The sequence below is a fragment of the Camellia sinensis genome, chromosome 10 (assembly GCF_055761805.1).
Source record: "Camellia sinensis isolate YWXY chromosome 10, ASM5576180v1, whole genome shotgun sequence".
NCBI lineage: Eukaryota > Viridiplantae > Streptophyta > Magnoliopsida > Ericales > Theaceae > Camellia > Camellia sinensis.
The window spans coordinates 71,728,301-71,747,481 of NC_138970.1; the positions used below are offsets into that span (position 1 = coordinate 71,728,301).

The 19,181-nt window shown below is 39.6% G+C and overlaps 1 pseudogene across 1 annotated transcript in view; it reads left to right on the forward strand.

The window, feature by feature from the left end:
* The first annotated feature begins 411 nt into the window (after positions 1–411).
* The window catches only part of LOC114269224 (P-loop NTPase domain-containing protein LPA1 homolog 2-like), a 51,483-nt pseudogene continuing 32,713 nt past the window's right edge, over positions 412–19,181 (forward strand). The window contains exons 1-6 of the transcript XR_014342182.1: positions 412–620; positions 1,403–1,737; positions 5,473–5,554; positions 7,141–7,554; positions 8,648–9,316; positions 14,808–14,891. The product of XR_014342182.1 is annotated as a P-loop NTPase domain-containing protein LPA1 homolog 2-like (transcript). The remainder of the gene's footprint in view (positions 621–1,402; positions 1,738–5,472; positions 5,555–7,140; positions 7,555–8,647; positions 9,317–14,807; positions 14,892–19,181) is intronic.

Sequence of the window (19,181 nt, forward strand, 5' to 3'; positions counted from 1 at the left end):
TGAACACATTTATAATCCCATCTAAAAACAAAAAAAAAATCTAGGCGGAATGTTCCAACCAAAAAGATAGTGCTACAATAATAATAATAAAAAATTGCCAATTTCAGTGGCCGAAATTAATTTAAATTGATTTTTTAAATAAGCTTGGTTTATTTTTAATAACTATTTTTGATATTTTACTTAATAATTTTTTAAAATTATTTTTAGATAAATTTAATCAAAATACATCCAAAAAATAAAATAAATTAATTAAAACAAACAAAAATTTTTGTACATTTTAATTTATTTTTAGTTAATTTTTTTCTTCATATTTTAGATATATATATATATATATATTTTAAACTTTTTAATTGCATCTAACCTTATAAAATCAAAAAAAAAAAAAAAAAAATTCAATAAAGACAAACGAAAACAAAAAATAATTTCTGAAAAGGAGTTGCAGAGAGCAGAAGGGCCATGGACCATAGATTGGTGTACATATAGTTGTATTCGACAATGGAGAGAATAATAATAAGAAGAAGAGTGAGAGAACACCAACTACCCACTACTTCAGATACACACCTCCCATCTTTCAGACCACCTTGCAGCTCATGGGTTGCAAAGCCCGCCACGCATTTAAGGTAATATATACACAAACATTTCATTCAATTCTCTTCTTTGGGTTCTAACCCTTTTCATTTTTCTCCTCCATTCTACAACCATGTTTGTCTGATATGTATTCTTGGTTTCAAATTGCTTTATTGTGCATTTTATGTTTAATTACTTTGTTGATTTCAGTTTCTAGATGAATCATGTTGTTTTGTTCATATAGATAAACAAAACCAAAAAAGATCATTTGTAAATTGTGTGCACAATTGCAGGAGATGTGTTTTTGTTTTTTTCATCACAAGGATCTCCAAAAAGATTGTATGTAAAATGCGGGCTTGTGTATTGCTAAATCCATTAATAATTTTAACCCCAAGGGTTGGCGGCCTAGTGTCAAGGCCTTGGGTCTCGGGGTGTGCTCCCTCCAAGGTTCAGCGTTCGATTGAAACCTCTTAGGTGCTAACAATTCCTTGGAGCCATCGGACTGAGGGAAAACCTGGACTTAACCGTGCCGAGGGCCCTGTGCACCCTGGGATTAGTCAGGTTTTGATCCAGACACCAGTGCCAATCAAAAATGAAAAAAATCCATTAATAATTTATGAAACTTACAAACTACTGAATTGATTGCTAGTTTATATCAAATTCTGGATAAAACTTTCTGGGTCTGAGATTTAATTGAAGATATAACTTGCAAAGTTCCACATAGAGTAAGTTTTTATCTTCTTGATGTATTTTGTTATGTGGATTGAAACTTATTCTATCCTTCTGCAAAAAAATGAAAGCCTTATACTGGAAGTATTCTTTCTGCTCTGGTCAGATTACCAGAAGGGTATTTGAAGTGATGATGAGGGACATTCCTGGTAATGCTTGGCCTGACATTGGAATGGAAGTTTCAAGTTTGGATGATGTGTGTGGACATAACGATAAAGAAAATGGGTGTTCCACTGGGAGTTGGTTTGGTGATGAGGAGGCTGACAGTGATTTAGTGTTAGAGAAAGATGATAAATGTAGCACTAAACCATTTGAATTTTGCAAAAGGTGTATGTCCGTTGCTGTTGAAAGAGAAACCTTCTTGGATGTTGTTTGTGGCGTTCTTGCTGAATACAAGTATGTTGGTCCTACTCAAAGGGCTGATTTCATTTTGGCATGCAGGTATAGTATCTTATTCTCCCAGTTCCATGTTTTTTGTATGTGTATTATTTTAATGTTCTGAAGTTTTAACTTTTAAAATGAGCTACACTTTATAGAATGAATTAATTCTTATGGTTATCAATTGGGTTAATTACACAGTCAACACCTCCCACCACCCCAGCCACCTCCACTACCACCCCTCCCTCCTCCCTCACCTCGCTGCCACTCCCAGCCACTTTCCCTGCCACAACCCATCATCTCCTCCATTGAGACTTTAATAATGGATAACAACTTGGACAAGGTGTGGAGTGGGTTAGTGGGAAAACTTGGCCAACAAAGCTTCAAGAATTTTTGGACAAATCAATATGTATATAATATACTAGTGGTGGGTTTTTAATTTTATATTTAAGTTTTTGGATGATTTGATGATTGAGGAAAACCATTTAGCAATCACGAGCAATTTGATGAATGAGATAATTGTTCAACATTTATGTTAAAAATGATGTATTATTGATTGATATCTTGTGTTGTGTATATTACAAATGGTGAGTGGCTCATTATATAGGAGAGGGTGAGTGTAGTAGGTGAGGAGTAGGTGAGGAGTAGGTGGTGGTAGGTGATGGTAAGATGATAAGTTTTAACAGCCCCCCGCAAACTCAAGGAGGATAGAAACTAACCAACTTGAGTTTGGAGAGAGGAACAAAACAAGAAAATACATAAAAATAACAAAGGATATGAGACACTGTATGGTCGTGTCAGACTGTTGGTGAAGACACTGAAAGGTGGTGTCATAACGTGGTAGAGGACACTGGATGGTGGTGTCATAACGGTGTAGAGGACACTGTATGCTAACCGGAATCAATGTCGGGACAGTTTATGGGGTCATGTCGGACCGTTGGAGATGCTAACCGGAATCAAATGTCGGGACAGTTTATGGGGTCATGTCGGACCGTTGGAGATGCTAATCGGAATCAAATGTCGGGACAGTTTATGGGGTCATGTCGGACCGTTGAAAAAGTTGCACCCTCAAAAGGTGTGCCCAATCTGTCAAAAGGCGTGCCATCAAAAGGCGTGCCCAATTCATCAAAAGGTGTGCCGGACATGATGGCGAGGCACGTGAGCGCCTTGGCTTGCGCGCCCGTTTTGTCGTCTGTCGGCAAGTGGCGCGCGATGCGCGGATCGGCCCTGGCTATTTAAACCAAGGTTGAGGCAGAGGCTGTGCAAACCAGTCTGAAACCTCTGAACACTCTGAGAGCTTGTCTCTAAGAGCTGCAAATCTTGAAACACTCTGTAACCGACCCGTCTCTGAAACACTTAGCAACATGGCCTCTTCTTCCCGTCCAGCTATCCAGAACATGGCCTCCTCTTCCCGTGGTCTGCTCACGCTCTTTCCAGAACTGAACGAGTCAACAAGAGAGATAACTGGTGCGGTGGCCAGTGAACCTCAACCAAACACCTCTGGTTTTGCTCCGTTGAACTTTCCGATGCGGTCTGTGGAGCAAAAAATGGCGGTGCAAACTGATATTGAGGCCAATCAGTATACTCTGAAGTCATGTGTGGAGACCATGACGGCGGTCACAAACTTGTCGCACCGGCTGCAGAGTAGGACAAATGAGGTGCAGCAGTTAAACTCCCAGCTGGCTCTGCTCCAACGCATGTATAAGGATGCGCGAGCAGAGATAAGTGTGTTGAAGGCAGAAAATAAGGAGCTGAAGCGGAAGGCCACCGTGATGTTCAGATTTGGAGGGCCGCCATATGCTGCAGTGGAGGAGTATGGAGGAGTGAACGTGCTCGGCGGCGTGGAAAACACAGAGGCAGCACTGTCAAGGACTGTCCAAGACGGAGGCAAGAAGAAGAGACCTGCACCAGAGTAGAGAAGAAAAATCCCACTGCGGGTGTGGGGTTTTTTTTTTTTTTTTTTTTTTTTTTTTTTTTTGTGTGTGTGTGTAAAATTGTGATCGGGGTTGATCCCTGAGATGAATAAAATATGGTTTGGTGTGTAAAGCTATATGGTATGAATGGAATTGGAAAAAGATGAAAAATAATGTGAAAGAAAAATAAAGAAAGAAATAATAAAAATATAATTGAAATAAAAAATGAAAGATGGGGAAAATAAGGAAAGTGGTGTGGAGAAAATAAATAAAAAAATAATGGAGTTTGAAAGCAAACGGAGGAGAGATGATGATTTTTTTTTATTTTATTTTTTTATATATAATATAATAAAAAGAGATATATATATATATATATGTATATATATATATAAAATAACGAAAGTGGGGAACAAGGAGTGCACCAATAAGCTTTATAATAAAAAAAAAAGTGTGGGCGGTGGATGCAAAGTGAGGAGAGAGAGTGGGTGTAAAGTGATGTAAAGAAAAAATAAAGAAATAAAAGCAGAAAAGTAAAAAAAGTGTGGTGTATTGATTATTTGAGATAATAATAATAATAATAACTTTATTGATTGAAAGCTGTGCCTCTGTCTCTGATGGTTGTGAAGCCATGGCCGTAGAGCTCGTGATGGGTCACAGAAACGACAGCTTTACGTCTCCGTTGAGGTCGGAAGCAAACTAGCAGAGAGAGAGCCGGCGGTTTTGAGCAAAACAAGAAGTACTTGATAACACTTGACAGCTATCCAGAGGGACCATGAACACAAATCCCAAATAGAAGAAAGGAAAATAAGAGATGATGCAGCTATAGTAGAGGCCAGCGGTGACGACGATGGCGCCAGTGCCTGGAGTTGCAGTAGGGGCAGGCGTGAACCGGTGATAGCCGAGGCTGTCGCGACACCAACATTAGCCGAAGCTGTGGCCGCCGACGGTGAGCAACGAGGCATCGGTCTTCGGTGACGCCGACGATGCCGGCGCCTGAAGTTGCGGCAGTGGGCTACAAGCAAACTACTACGAAGCGTCGTTAAGCTTCGGTGGAGAAGAAAGCAACCTGGGTTAGCCTCTGTAGAGAGAAAGAGGTCCGCTGGAAGGTATGTGTAGAGGTCCGGCGGGCGGCCAAAGCGAGACTGCCGCCCGCCGGTGAAGCAGAATGATTAAGTTGTTAACCTTGCTCTGATACCATGTTAAAAATGATGTATTATTGATTGATATCTTGTGTTGTGTATATTACAAATGGTGAGTGGCTCATTATATAGGAGAGGGTGAGTGTAGTAGGTGAGGAGTAGGTGGTGGTAGGTGATGGTAAGATGATAAGTTTTAACAATTTATTAGATATGACAAAGGACTTTTTTGGAAATAAAGAAAAAGCGTGATAGCGTTGAACGCTTTATATAATAGAATAGATATATAAGGGAAATGGAGACGTGAAGAAATTTGCATTCTTGCTAATTGGCAAAGACCCATGGAGTTAATGCTAATTGAGTTGTGGGAGGGGGTGAAATTTTGCCTTTGGTGAAGTAATGGTTCTTACTTAGACAAGCACCCTAGTAGAAGTTCTCTTCCACAACTGAAAATCTACTCCCCTCCCTTTCAATACAACTCATAAGCCACTTACACCATGTGCTTTGGGCAAAGCTTGTTTTTCACCCATCTTTTCTTTCCCAATCAAGATATCAATAATTGTGATCATATCACGTAACAACACTCCCGGCTTTAGACAAGTAATGGTTCTTTCTTATCAATTGTTACTTCTACTTGCATGTACAAGTTTCTGACATGTCAAATAATAATCCCTACCTGTGCTTTCTTTCAGTTATTAAGTAGAGCTGAGTTGGTTATTTTTCTTAATTAACTTATTTTCTTTCTCTAGGATCCGAGAAAGGAAGGAATCAGTGACTGTGTTATTATGTGGTGCAAGTGGTTGTGGCAAGTCTTCTTTGTCTTCCTTGCTGGTACTTACATCATGCAACTGAAGAGCTGATTCTCTTTAAATTTTGGGGGTTTGCTCATGATCTTCTCCTTCTTAACAGTCACTTTTACTCTAACTAGAAATTATTTGTAAGTTTGTAGACTGATAAGTTGAGTCTGAAAAAGCTCTCCTTTATTCTGTCCGTACACATATACGATGTATAATGATTAGCTCTAGAGTATTTTTGTTGTCTTCTTCTGTTCTGGTGGTGAAATCTGAAATTCACCCTTTGCTTCTCAACTCACCACATTTTTTTAGTCAAAAATTTCTGTTGGTTCATTTTTGAAGCCTTTGTGACTTGGCTGTTATCTGAAAACATATTGGAAAAGATGATTTCTTACGGATCTAGAGTTTTTGAAATGATTTGACATACAATAATTTCTATATTGCTATCATGGATCTGCACCCCTAGGATTGATTAAGCTTTTGAATCTTGTCAACTAGACTATTGATTTTTGTTTTTCAGGCTGTCATGGAGATGGAGCAACACTTTAGTAACAGTCTAGTAGCTGTTAGGTTACCAAATTTTGTGCTCACTTTTACACTAGTATTTTTTGACCTGGCATGTGTACAGGAATAGGATGTGTTTCAGGTTCTGTTTGTATTATGGATCTGAAATGCATAGATTTAGCATTACTCATTCAAAGAAAATAGCTCAAATATAGATTTCATAGTTTACCTATGGGTTTTAAGATTGAATTATCATGATGGATTTGAAAGAACTATATAAAAGTAGTTATTTAAGATTTTGCTAAGGATTCTCATTGTAGCTACAAAGATGCTACTGAAATACATATCTTTTATCTTGACTTATCTTCTACTGTAGTTTTTCTATCCATTTATAATAGCTAACTCTCCAATATTTTTATAAAATTCAACTTCAAATTCCTTGATTTGAAACCCATGTATCCAAATGGACTGTCGTAGTTTAAACTTTGACCTGATGGTGCATTCAAATAAAAAGGGACAATAAAAAAAAGGAGGATTTTATTTTCATATCTGTTTTACTAAGAGCTGAAACTAAGTTTTATTATGGAATGGAGATACAGGGGGGAGAGATATCTTCTGCAGCAGGACATGAAAATGAAACAATAATATCTAGATCACGTACAAAAAAGAAAAAAAGAAGAGAGAAGTGACTTGGAAGGAGTGGAAGTGCCAAACTAGTCCCACTTGGTGATATCTCTTCTTTTTTGCAAGAAAACTGCGACGCTGAATCAGAATTTTTCATATTTTGGGATTTATGTGAAAGAGCTAGCTTTTAACTAAGATATCAAAACCAATTTTAAAGTATAGGAGAATCTTCATGGACCGCTAATGTTGTTTTCAATCTATTTGATAATGTTGGACTTACCTCGTCGTGCTAATGCTAGAGTAAGCCCTTGTTTTTGGCTTCTTCAGTCCAGTTGAAGGGGGCTATAACTTGTGCATTTTTGGCCTTTCCATCTGCAGGAGGTTTAAATAGAAGATGATATGCTTATTATCACTAAATACCCTGCTATCATGATGCTCTGAATTTTCAAAAATACTTTTTTCCATTTTATTAACATGTTTTTACGTTTGCTGCAGGGTAGTAGGTTAGGCATCACAACTGTAATTTCAACAGATTCTATACGTCACATGATGCGGAGCTTTTTGGATGAGGAGCAAAACCCCCTGCTTTGGGCATCGACCTATCAAGCTGGGGAATATTTGGATCCAATGGCAGTTGCAGAAGCAAAAGCCAAAAAGAAAATGAAAAATGTAGCACACGTCTTTAACCCCATTACGGACAATGAAGTATCTGACGAAGCTGCTTTTGAGAAGTCTGGTGGCCTGAGTTTGAGCACTAGTGAGTTGATCAGTGCAAAACAGATGGTCATCGAAGGATTTAAGGCACAAAGCAAGATGGTCATTAGCAGTCTCGATCGGCTAATTGCGGCATGGGAAGAGCGAAAGGAGTCTGTAGTTGTTGAGGGTGTGCACTTCAGCCTCAATTTTGTGGTGTGTATGCTTCATTGCTTTTCTTGTGGTTTATTATTTTTTCATTATCTCACCACATGGGTCATGAAGATTTTCCATCAATGCCTAAGTTTATTTTTTTATCACTTTACCATTTGGGTAAATTACACCGACCTCCCTTGAGATATGGAGAAAATATAGTAACCCCCACGAGATTGCCATAATTACATTGCACTCCCTTAAAGTTTTAATTCACATAATTGAGCCCCCTTTCATCAATAATTCATTAGTCATATGGATGGAAAAATGATGTTGTCATCTCTTATACACTAAAATATGTGTGTTACCTTGTTTATCCTTGTGTATTACACCATCTGCATTAGTTCTTGTCTCTTTGACCTTACTAAAATGGAGGTTGATGTAATTATGCCAAAATTGTGGGGCTGCTTGTATTTTCTTCAAACATCAGGGGAGGTTATTGTAATTTACGCTTACCATTTTAAATGTTTTGAGAAGGAAAAGTGACTATGGCTGTACGAATGAGGTATTTGAACTTGTTTTTTTTTTTTAGGATCCAAGTCATTTTTCTAAGAAAAAAAAAGTAGCTTCGTAAATTATTTGACCCTTAGTTACAATAATGTATAGAAATTTCTTTTGCATTACTTGTAAGTTACCTGCAAGATTAAACTAATTAATGGTTCAAATAGGACATAGTATCAATAAAATATTTGCATGATCACCAAACCGTAGAGGCCCCATGTTTGCATAATTTTGTATAGTCAGAATGTCAAAATGAAGGAGATTACTGCCATGGTTTTTAAGATTTAGTTGCCTGTCATGCACCCTGGGGTTATCCTTCTTGTGACTCTCTAATTGTATAATATACATCTCTGTTGACTAGTCTCGTTATATTTTCACTTACCTTCAAGCATTCTTAAACATTGAATTAACCAAATTGTAACTGGAGCCAAAGAATGAAACATAGAGTCGATAGACTTTTCATCAGTTTTCCTCGAGTGTAATGAAATTTCTTTAGATATTATGACATTTTCCTTGTCATCTGTACTATCTTTTTGCATACTATCTTGGAAATCTTTTTATTGGGACCAGAGATTCTCATTTTTTGTGTTGTTAGATGGAGCTTATGAAGAAACATCCTTCAGTCATACCATTCCTGATATACATAGCAAATGAAGACAAACACTTGGAACGGTTTGCTGTTTGTGCAAAATACATGGCACTAGACCCGATCAAAAACAAATATGTAAAGTACATCTGGAATATCAGAACAATCCAAGAGTACCTTTGCAAGCGGGCTGACAAGCATTGGGTTCCCAAGATAAACAATACCAATGCTGACAGGAGTGTGACAATAATTCAAGCAACAGTTTTAAGCTGTCTATGAAGATGCAAGTCAGGGGAGTATCTTTACAATCCAACTACGGACACAGTTCCATTGATAGATGAAGAATACAGAAACCGGTGTGCCGCCAACTCCCTGAACTCAAAGAGGATGTTCCAACTAATTAAGAGAAAAGGGTCTTCTCGTCATTTGATGGCTCTTATCAATACCGATGGTTCTGTTGAAAAGGCTTGGCCTCTGAATACAGATCATGGTAATGGAATTTCAATGTATGGTCGTTGGCTGATTAGCAAGGCAGAGACTATAAATCTCTAGTTTGGGCACTATGGGCTCAGTGCTTGGTCCAGTGATATTGGTGGTTCAAGTCAAATTCTAAGTGCTGATGACTTGAGCACTGATGGGGCCGAGAGTGGTAGCAGGTATAATGAACCCATTGGCGAGGTACTTCCCACACTTGCAATTGTCATTCTTTTGAGCTCTTGTTTATGATAGGCTTTTGTAGGATTTGATTAATAACTCTGTGTTGGAAATGGGAAGAAAAGAATTCTGCCAGGATATGGCTGAATTCTTTGGGATATCACAGCTGTTAATATTTAGATTTAGTCAATATTATAGAATAGGAAAGTTTATATTTAGAATCAGAATCAATAGCTAATTAGTAGCTAATAATCAGTCTCTAATTTTATGCCTTGTATCTCCTATAAGTAGAGGTGCTGTGTACATTGTTTAATATATGAGACTAAGAAATATTGTTATTTCTAGCTTTCATGGTATCAGAGCTAGGGACTTATTCTCTGACCCTTATGATCTAATCCTAGAACCTGGTAGCCGTCCTTCACCATGTTAGAAACCACATCTGAATCCACTGTTACTGCTTCACCGAAAAACATTGAGAAACATGCCTCCAACACTGATTCTCACTCGGTGCAAATCGCTAGCATTAAACTCAATGGTGATAATTTCCTGCGTTGGTCTCAGTCAGTCGGGATGTACATTCGGGGTCGAGGAAAGATTAGATACTTGGCAGGAGAGAAGAAAGCACCAGCAAAAGAGGACTTGGCGTATGCTACCTGGGATGCTGAAAACTCCATGGTCATGACATGGTTAGTGAATTCCATGGAAGAAGACATCAGCTCCAACTATATGTGTTATCCAACAACCAAAGAACTCTGGGATAATATCACCCAGATGTATTCAGATTTGGGAAATTAGTCCCAAATATATGAGTTGACAATTAAACTTGGTGAAATTTGTCGAGGAGAGGACAATGTCACTAAGTACTTCAATTCTTTGAAAAGGCTGTGGCAAGATTTGGACATGTTTAATGATTATGAGTGGAAGTCAACTGAGGACTGCAATCACAATAGAAAGATGGTGGAGGATCACCATATCTACAAATTCCTTGCCGGCTTAAACATCGAATTTGATGAAGTCAGAGGGAGAATAATTGGCTGCCAAACTCTGCCTCCTATTGGTGATGTCTTTGCTGAAGTTAGGAGAGAAGAAAGCCGCAGGAATGTGATGCTTGGGAATAAGGGAGTTGCTGCACCTGTGGAAAACTTAGCCATGATTGCATCGGACGCAAGTGCAAAAAATGTTTTTAAACAACGGCAGAATGAAAAATCTCGAGTATGGTGTGATTATTGCAATAAACCACGCCATTGCCCGGGAAAATTGTTGGAAGATCCCTGGGAAGCCTGTAACCTGGAAGAGCAGCAAATCAAGTGACAGACCAATTCATGCATCCTGATAGATTTAGAAAATACCAAGATTAGGGAATGATTAGGATATCATTCCCTATTTATATTAATGAAGATTAATAATTACAAGGAAGTCTTAAGACATAAAATAATTACAAAATAATAACCTAAATAATCATATATTATTCTAACACGCCCTCTCAAGCTGGTACGAAGATATCTCTCATGCCCAGCTTGTCTAAGATGTCATGAAATGGCTTACTCCCAACTCCCTTGGTGGGGATGTCAGCAAGTTGTTTACTAGACTGCACAAAGGGAGTACATATTGTGCCACTAGTGAGTTTCTCTTTAATGAAGTGGCGATCAATCTCAACATGCTTTGTCCTGTCATGTTGAACCGGATTGTGAGCGATGTTGATAGCGGCCTTATTATCACAGTATAACCGCATGGAGTCCGTCTGATCAATACCTAGATCACTCAACAATAACTTGATCCATAAGAGCTCACACACTCCTTGTGCCATAACTCTAAACTCAGCTTCTGCACTTGACCTGGCAACCACATTCTGTTTCTTACTCCTCCAAGTAATTAGGTTGCCTCTAACAAAGGTGCAATACCTGAAGTCGATCTCCTATCAGTCATTGATCTAGCCCAGTCAACATTTGTATAGGCTTCCACATGAAGATGATCATATCTTGAAAAATAAAGATCCTTACCAGGAGCAGACTTCAAGTACCTCAAAATTCTCATGACAGCCTCGAAGTGAATCTGATGAGGAGCATGCATAAACTGGCTAACCACACTGACAGCAACTGCAATATCAGGATGAGAGTGAGATAGGTAAATAAGTTTACCCACTAATCGCTGATAGGTCCCCCTGTTAATAGCTGCTTCCCTTTCATCATCCCCTAGTTTCTGAATGAGTTCTAGTGAAGTGTCACAGGCCTTGCAGTTAAGCATCTTAGTTTCCTTCAACAGATCAAGCACATACTTCCTCTGTGAGATAAATATCCCATCCTTGGAGCGAGCAACTTCAATTCCCAGAAAATACTTCAAGCTCCCCAAGTCTTTGATTTCAAACTCACTGGCTAAATATTTATTCAACAGAGGAATTTCTTCACTATTATCACCCGTAAGAACTATGTCATCTACATAAAAAATGAGTGCTGTAGTCTTACCAAGTGAGGAATGTTTCACAAACAAGGTGTGATCTGCCTGATTCTGTTTGAAGTCATGTTTAAGCATAGCCTGAGTGAATCTCTCAAACCAAGCTCTCGGAGACGGCTTGAGACCATATAATGACTTCCGAAGCTTACATACTTTGCCTTCTGTCTGATGATCCTCAAAACCAAGAGGAATGTCCATATATACCTCTTCTTCGAGGTCACCATGGAAAAAGACATTCTTTACATCAAACTGATGAAGTGGCCAATTTAGATTACCTGCTAAAGAGAGAAGCACTCTGACTGAATTCATCTTAGCCACGGGTGCAAAGGTCTCTTTATAGTCAACGCCATACGTCTGAGTGAACCCTTTTGCCATAAGTCTAGCCTTGTAACGCTCAATAGAACCATTTGCTTTGTGTTTCACAGTATACACCCATTTGCATCTCACAGGTCGTTTGTCCTTAGGTAACTCAGTCAATTCCCAAGTACCATTCTTCTTAAGTGCTTTCATTTCCTCAATCATGGCAAGTTTCCACTCAGAGGTAGCAAGAGCATCCTGAAAATGGTTAGGAATGCTAACAGAGGAAATATTGGACACAAACGCCCTATTTGAGGACGACAAATGAGAGTAGGACACAACATGTGTGATAGGATGTTGAGTACAAGACCTCACACCCTTTCTCTTGGCAATCGGAACATCAAGATCAATGGACTCAAGAGATTCAAAGTTACCTGGACTCTCATCAGAAGCAGGAGATGACAGTGGAAGAGTAGAAGTGGTCTCTTGTATCCAGTTAACTTTCTATCTGTCTTTGTCCTTGACATAAACTTGCCCTTCCCTATCCTTGGTGACATTGGGTTCTGCAGTCCCAGTATGAGATGGTGGTGCAAGAACAACTGGTTCCACCACAAGAATTACAGGAATCACTTCACACTAAGGCTTCCCCCTGACGGGAGGACTCTAACACCGGAGAGGACAAGAAATAGGATTGGGACTCAAAGAATGTGACATTTATGGACACAAACCACTTACTAGAAGGAGGGTGGTAACACTTATATCCTTTTTGAGTAGGAGAGTACCCGAGGAAAACACATTTGAGGGAGCGAGGGTCCAACTTACCACGAGTAGAAGAGTGATTATGGACAAAATAGACTGTGAATTGTATTGTATTTATATTAAGGGTAAATTAGTCTTCTAGGTTATTAGGGTTTAGTCTATGCGATTATATATGTGTACTCGACTTTGGTTTTGATAGCAATTGAATAAACTGAGTTCCTCCTCTCAGTTCACATGGTATCAGAGCAAGGTTGCAAACATTAGTATACCTGTCGTAGGTCATCATTGACCATTGCAGCTGTCTCTCCTTCATCGCAAGGCCATCACAGTTCGTCTCTCTTTCAATTGCAAGGCCATCGTAGCTCTGTCTCTCTCTTCGCAAGGTCGTTGTCGCAGCTCGTCTCTCTTCCAATCGCAAGGCCATCGCAGCTATTTCTCTCTCTTTGCAAGGTCGTTGCAAGGCTTCACTTGCTGGTTTTGGTTCTGGTTCAATCGAAACCCTAGGAAGCTTCCATCGCTGGTCTCTGGTTCATTCGGAGACCTAGGTTGGGTATCTCACTGATCTTCTCTCTGTTCTGACCTAGCTCTATCTCTGTCTGGTTCAGCTGAGGAGGAAGAGAACGACAAGGACCAAAAATTGCTACTCTTGATAGGTTGTTCATCTCTCTCTCTTCTCTGCTGCTTCTCACCCTGTTTTGAATTCACTGTAGTTTGGGTATACAATATGACTGATGATAAATTGCAAGCTATCACTACTAAGCTGGATGGTACCAATTATTCTTATTGGTCTCATGTAATGAAGAATTTTATAATGGGTAAAGGTATGTGGAACTATGTTATTGGTATAACAATTAGACCTACGGAATCCAAAAAAACTGAAGATGATGTTGCTAAATGGGATAAGGAAAATGCACAAATTTTTACTTAGTTTCATAATTCAGTTCAAACTGCCATTGGTATGAATTTTTCCAAGTATTCTACTTCCAAACAAGTTTGGGATTATTTGAAAACTATGTGCCTTGAGTCTAACTTTGCAAAACAGTATGAACTTGAGATGTCTATTCGCAGTGCTAGTCAGAAAGATAAGTCCATTCAGGAATTCTACAATGAGTGACAACTTATTGGGATCAACTTGCTTTAATGGAACCATCAGATTTGCAGTTACTTGATAGTTATACCAAGTATCGGGAGAAGCAACATCTTGTTCAGTTTCTTATAGCCCTTTGTGGTCAATTTGAGGCACTTCGGGGAGCTATTCTTCATCGGTCCCTTTGCCTTCTGTTGATGGTGCTATCCGTGAGCTTATTGCAGAAGAAACTCGATTCAAGGTGGCTCATGGTGCCCTTGCCTCCCAGTCAGTTTTTGCCACTCCTCCACTCTTGCCTACCCCACCATCTCATTTATTTCAAGTTACTGGTAAGCCCAAGCCTCGGGTTTCCATGGATGAGTGCAGTTTCTGTCATCAGAAAGGTCATTGGAAACATGCTTGTCCTAAACTTTTGCAGCCCAAGGGTCGTTCGGTCCACCATCCTCTAAGCCGACATCTTCAGGATCTCGCTCATCTGCCGCCTTCTCGGCACCAGTTTCTGAGAATGATCCGTCTTCCAATATGCAGTCCATGCTTGTGCAGTTCAAGTCTTTCATGGTGGCCAATCCAAATTTTTCGTCCCAAGCCTCCGCTATGACTACCACTCAGTTAGGTTTGTCCGGTTCATCCCCTTCAGGTAATATACACACTTTGTGGATTTTTGATTTTGGTTGTTTACATCATATAACCCCTGTTGCATCTTTCCTTAGTAATTGTGTCCCTTCTTCTTCTTCTATCACTATTGATACAACTAATGGTTCTTCTATGCCTGTTCACTCTATTGGTTCTATTTCCTCTTCCCATTTGTCTCTTTCTCCTGTATTTCATGTGCCTCACCTCTCACTCAGTCTTATTTCTATTAGTCAATTATCTGATTTCGGTTTTGATGTTGTTTTCTCTTTTTCTCATTGTGTTGTGCAGGATCAGGTGTCCAAGAGACAGATTGGGATCGGGCGTAGAGTTGGAGAACTATATATCTTGGATAGCTTGCATGTTCCTCTACAAGTGTCTTCTACTGCATTGTCTTCTTTTTGTTTAAACAATAAGTCTTCTTTATTTTATATTTGGCATTCTAGGTTAGGTTATCTGTGACCATTTGAGGATGTTAGTTCGATCTGGACATTTAGGCAATTTTCCCATTGATGATATTTCTGAGTGTCGTGGTTGTAAAATGGCTAAAATATATGCTCTTCCTTTTAATAAAAGTAGTTCTATTTCTTCTTCTCCTTTTCAATTGGTTCATACTGATGTTTGGGGTCTTTCCCCTATAATTATCAAGGGTGGTTCGCAATATTATGTGTCTTTTGTGGATGATTACAGTCAGTTTACCTGGGTGTATTTAATGACTCGAAAATCTGATTTTTACAAAATATATTCTAATTTTCATTCCATGATTCGCACTCAGTTTTCTACCACCATTAAAGTTCTCCGGTTCTGATTTGGGGGGTGAGTATTACTTGTCCGAGTTTGAGGAGTTTTTAGCTACTCATGGCACTATTCATCAATCTTCATGTTCTGACACTCCTGCCCAAAATGGTCGAGCTGAGCGCAAACATCGCCATCGCCATCGCCATCTCCTTGATATAGCTCGCTCTTTGTTGCTCTCATCTTTTGTCCCTTTTGTCTTTTGGAGAGAAGCTGTGCTCGCTGCTGCATATCTTCTCAATCGGATGACTACTCCTCTTCTTTCCGGCTCATCCCCGTATAAGCGTCTTTTTAGTGTTACTCCCAATTATTTTCTTTTGCGTATTTTTGGTTCTGCATGCTTTGTGCTCCTTCCTAAACGGGCGCGCTCTAAGCTTAGTTCTCGTTGTGTCCTATGTGTCTTTTTAGGGTATGGCATTAATCAGAAAGGTTATCGATGCTATGCTCCTGCCACCAAAAAGCTATATGTGTCCAGGCATGTCATCTTTTAAGAAAAACTACCCTACTACACTATACCTTCCACCCCTGTTCCTCTTACCAAGGATGAATTGGTTCATGTTGACCCATTTCCTCAAGATGTTTCTCCCGATGAGTTTGTTTCTGATCTTGAGGTCTCTACCTTGCCTCTTACTAGCACTTCTGATATCTCGCCAACTCCCTCTCCAACTCTCGCTTCCCATGCTCATCTTCTTGTTTATCAGCGCCGCAAAGCACTTCTGAGCTCGCCTGTCTCTAGCTCTACTGTCCCTCCAACTGTTTCTTTGGATCCCGCTCCTCCTGCACATCGCTTTCTAAAGCGAGATCGTCATCCTCTGAACTGGTATGGTTTTGGTAATACATGTTTTTCCCTTTCCTATCAGTCTTTTCTTTCTTCCCTTCATACTTATTTTGAGCCTAGGTCCTACAAGGAAGCTTGCCATGATCCCAATTGGATTGCTGCCATGAATGACGAGTTAACTGCTTTGGCTAACACTCAGACTTGGGATTTGGTTCTATTTCCTGCTGGCAAGAATGTTGTAGGCTGTAAATGGGTGCATAAGGTCAAAACTCTTTCTGATGGTTCTTTGGAACGGTACAAAGCTCGTTTGGTTGCCCAGGGCTTTTCTCAGGAGTATGGGATTGATTACGATGAGACATTTGCCCCCGTTGCCAAGATGACTACTTTTCGCACTCTTATTTCTGTTGCCGCTGCCAACTAATGGCCTTTGTTTCAACTTGATGTCAAAAACGCCTTTCTGAATGGGCATCTTGCTGAAGAAGTGTATATGCGTCCTCCACCGGATCTTTCTCACCCTCCTGGTGTTGTTTGTCGTCTTCGCCGTGCTCTATATGGTCTCAAGCAGTCTCCTCGTGCTTGGTATGAGCGATTTCACTCTGTTGCACTTCGGCTTGGTTTTTTCCCTAGTCATCATGATTGTGCTTTATTTGTTCGGCGCATCTTTGTTGGCCTTGTTCTTTTTCTCTTGTATGTGGATGATATGATCATCATTGGCTTTGATTCTAGTACTATTGAGGAAGTTAAGCATCAGTTGTTTCAGGAGTTCGAGATGAAGGATTTGGGGTCTCTTCGATATTTTCTTTGTATTGAGGTTGCTACTTCTCTTACTGGGTGTCTTCTCTCTTAGACTAAGGGCTAGTTTGGCATATACTAAATAAGCCAAAAAGTCAAAAAGTCACTATCTTATTTAAGTCACATCATCTTATTTAAATCACATCACCTCTCTAACACATAACATCAAACCCAACCCAACCCAAACCCACCAATAAGTCAAAAAGTGCACTTTTTTAGGATATCCCAAACCAACCCTAAATATGTCCATGATATCCTTTCGTGTCAATCTCTCTGATGACAAAATTGTCACCACTCCTATTGAGTTGCATGCTAAGTTTTCTGCTTCTGATGGCGTTTCTCTTGAGAATCCCACTTTGTATCGCGAGTTGGTTGGGTGTCTTGTTTATCTCACCGTTACTCGTCTCGATATCTCATATGCTGTGCACATTCTCAATCAGTTTGTTTTTGCTCCTCGTTTCACACACTAGGCTGCCTTGCTTCGTACTTTGCGCCACCTTCGTGGCACTTTGTTGCATTGTCTGCTGTTATTTGCCTCTTCGGATTTGACTCTCTGTGCCTATGCTGTTGCTGATTGGGCCGGTGACGTCTCTGATTGCAAATCCCCTTTTGGTCTTTGTGTTTTTCTCAGAGATTCTCTCATATCTTTGGAAGAGTAAGAAGCAGTCTGTTGTTGCTCGTTCCACTACTAAGGCTAAATATTGTGCCATGGCTCATGCTACTTCCGAGATCGTTTGGCTTCGATGGCTTCTTTCTGATATGGGTGCCTTTCTTTCTGATCCGACTCCATTGTATTGTGATAATCAGAGCGCTGTCCAGATTGCCTATAATTCAGTCTTCCATGAGCGGACTAAGCATGTTGAAATAGATTGTCACTTTGTCAGACAGCATCTTCAGGCTGGCACTCTTACTCTTCTTTTTGTTCTCTTCTCTCTTCAGTTGGCCGATTTTTTTACGAAGACTCACACTGTTGCTCGTTTTTGTTTTCTCCTTGGCAAACTTTCAATACTTTTTGCGCTCGCATCCTCAGTTTGAGGGGGGGTGTGAATTGTATTGTATTTATATTAAGGGTAATTTAGTTTTCTAGGTTATTAGGGTTTAGTCTATGCGATTATATGTGTACTCGACTTTGGTTTTGATAGCAATTGAATAAACTGAGTTCCTCCTCTCAGTTCACACAGCTAAATATTTTAGGACGAATAGAAAACAAGGACGGGGAACCTAGGAGGACTTGAAGAGGAGCTTGTTTTTGCAAGACCTGAGTAGGAAGACGATTAATAAGATGGGCATCGGTGAGAACAACGTCGCCCCAGTTGGACCGATGCACACTCATAGAAAAATACATGCACTGTCAAGAAGGTGGTGATTCTTGCGTTCCGCCAACCCATTTTGTTGAGGGGTATTGGTGCAAGAGGTTTGATGGATAATGCCATGAGTAGAAAAATATTGCCTTGACCCATAATCTATGTATTCACCCCCATTATTAGAATGGAATATTTTGATAGTGACCCCAAACTGAGTACAAATCATCTTATGAAAATTGCAGAATACAGAGAAAACCTCACTTTTGTCTTTCATGAGATACACCCAAGTAGTATGAGAAAAATCATCAATAAATGTAACAAACCAACGATGACCTTTTATAGACACAACACGAGATGGATCCCAAACATCAGAATGTATTAATGAGAAAGGAATTAAACTTTTATTAAAACTGGGAGTAAAAGAAGTTCTGTGTTGTTTGTAAAGCTGGCAAGACTCACAAAGAAATTCAGACACATTATTGTTGGAAAAAATAGATGGAAATAAATGTTTAAGTAAATAAAAGAAAGGATGCCTAAGACGCCGATGCCACAGCCATATATCATCGGTGGTAGCAGGACGCATGGTATCATCGGTAGTAGTAGGACGCATGGTGGAAAAATTGAGCAAGCTTGTCTGGTTGATCCAGGAAGTAGAGAGCATTTTCTGTACTACCACTGCCAATCGTCCTCCTCGTGACAAGGTCCTGAAAAAGACAATGATCAGGAAAAAATGTCACACTACAATTCAAATCCTTTGTAATACGACTCAAGGATAACAGGTTAACAGAAAAATTGGGAACATGGAGAACAGAAGAGAGAGGTAAAGCAGGAGTGACATGGACTAAACTTTTTCCAGAAATAGAAAAAACAGTACTATCTGCAATCCTAACTTTGTCCTGACCTGAAGAGGGCTTATAGGCAGAGAAAAGATTAGAGGAGCCAGACATATGATCTAAGGCACCAAAATTAATAATCCAAGGCAAAGACTTATGAGAC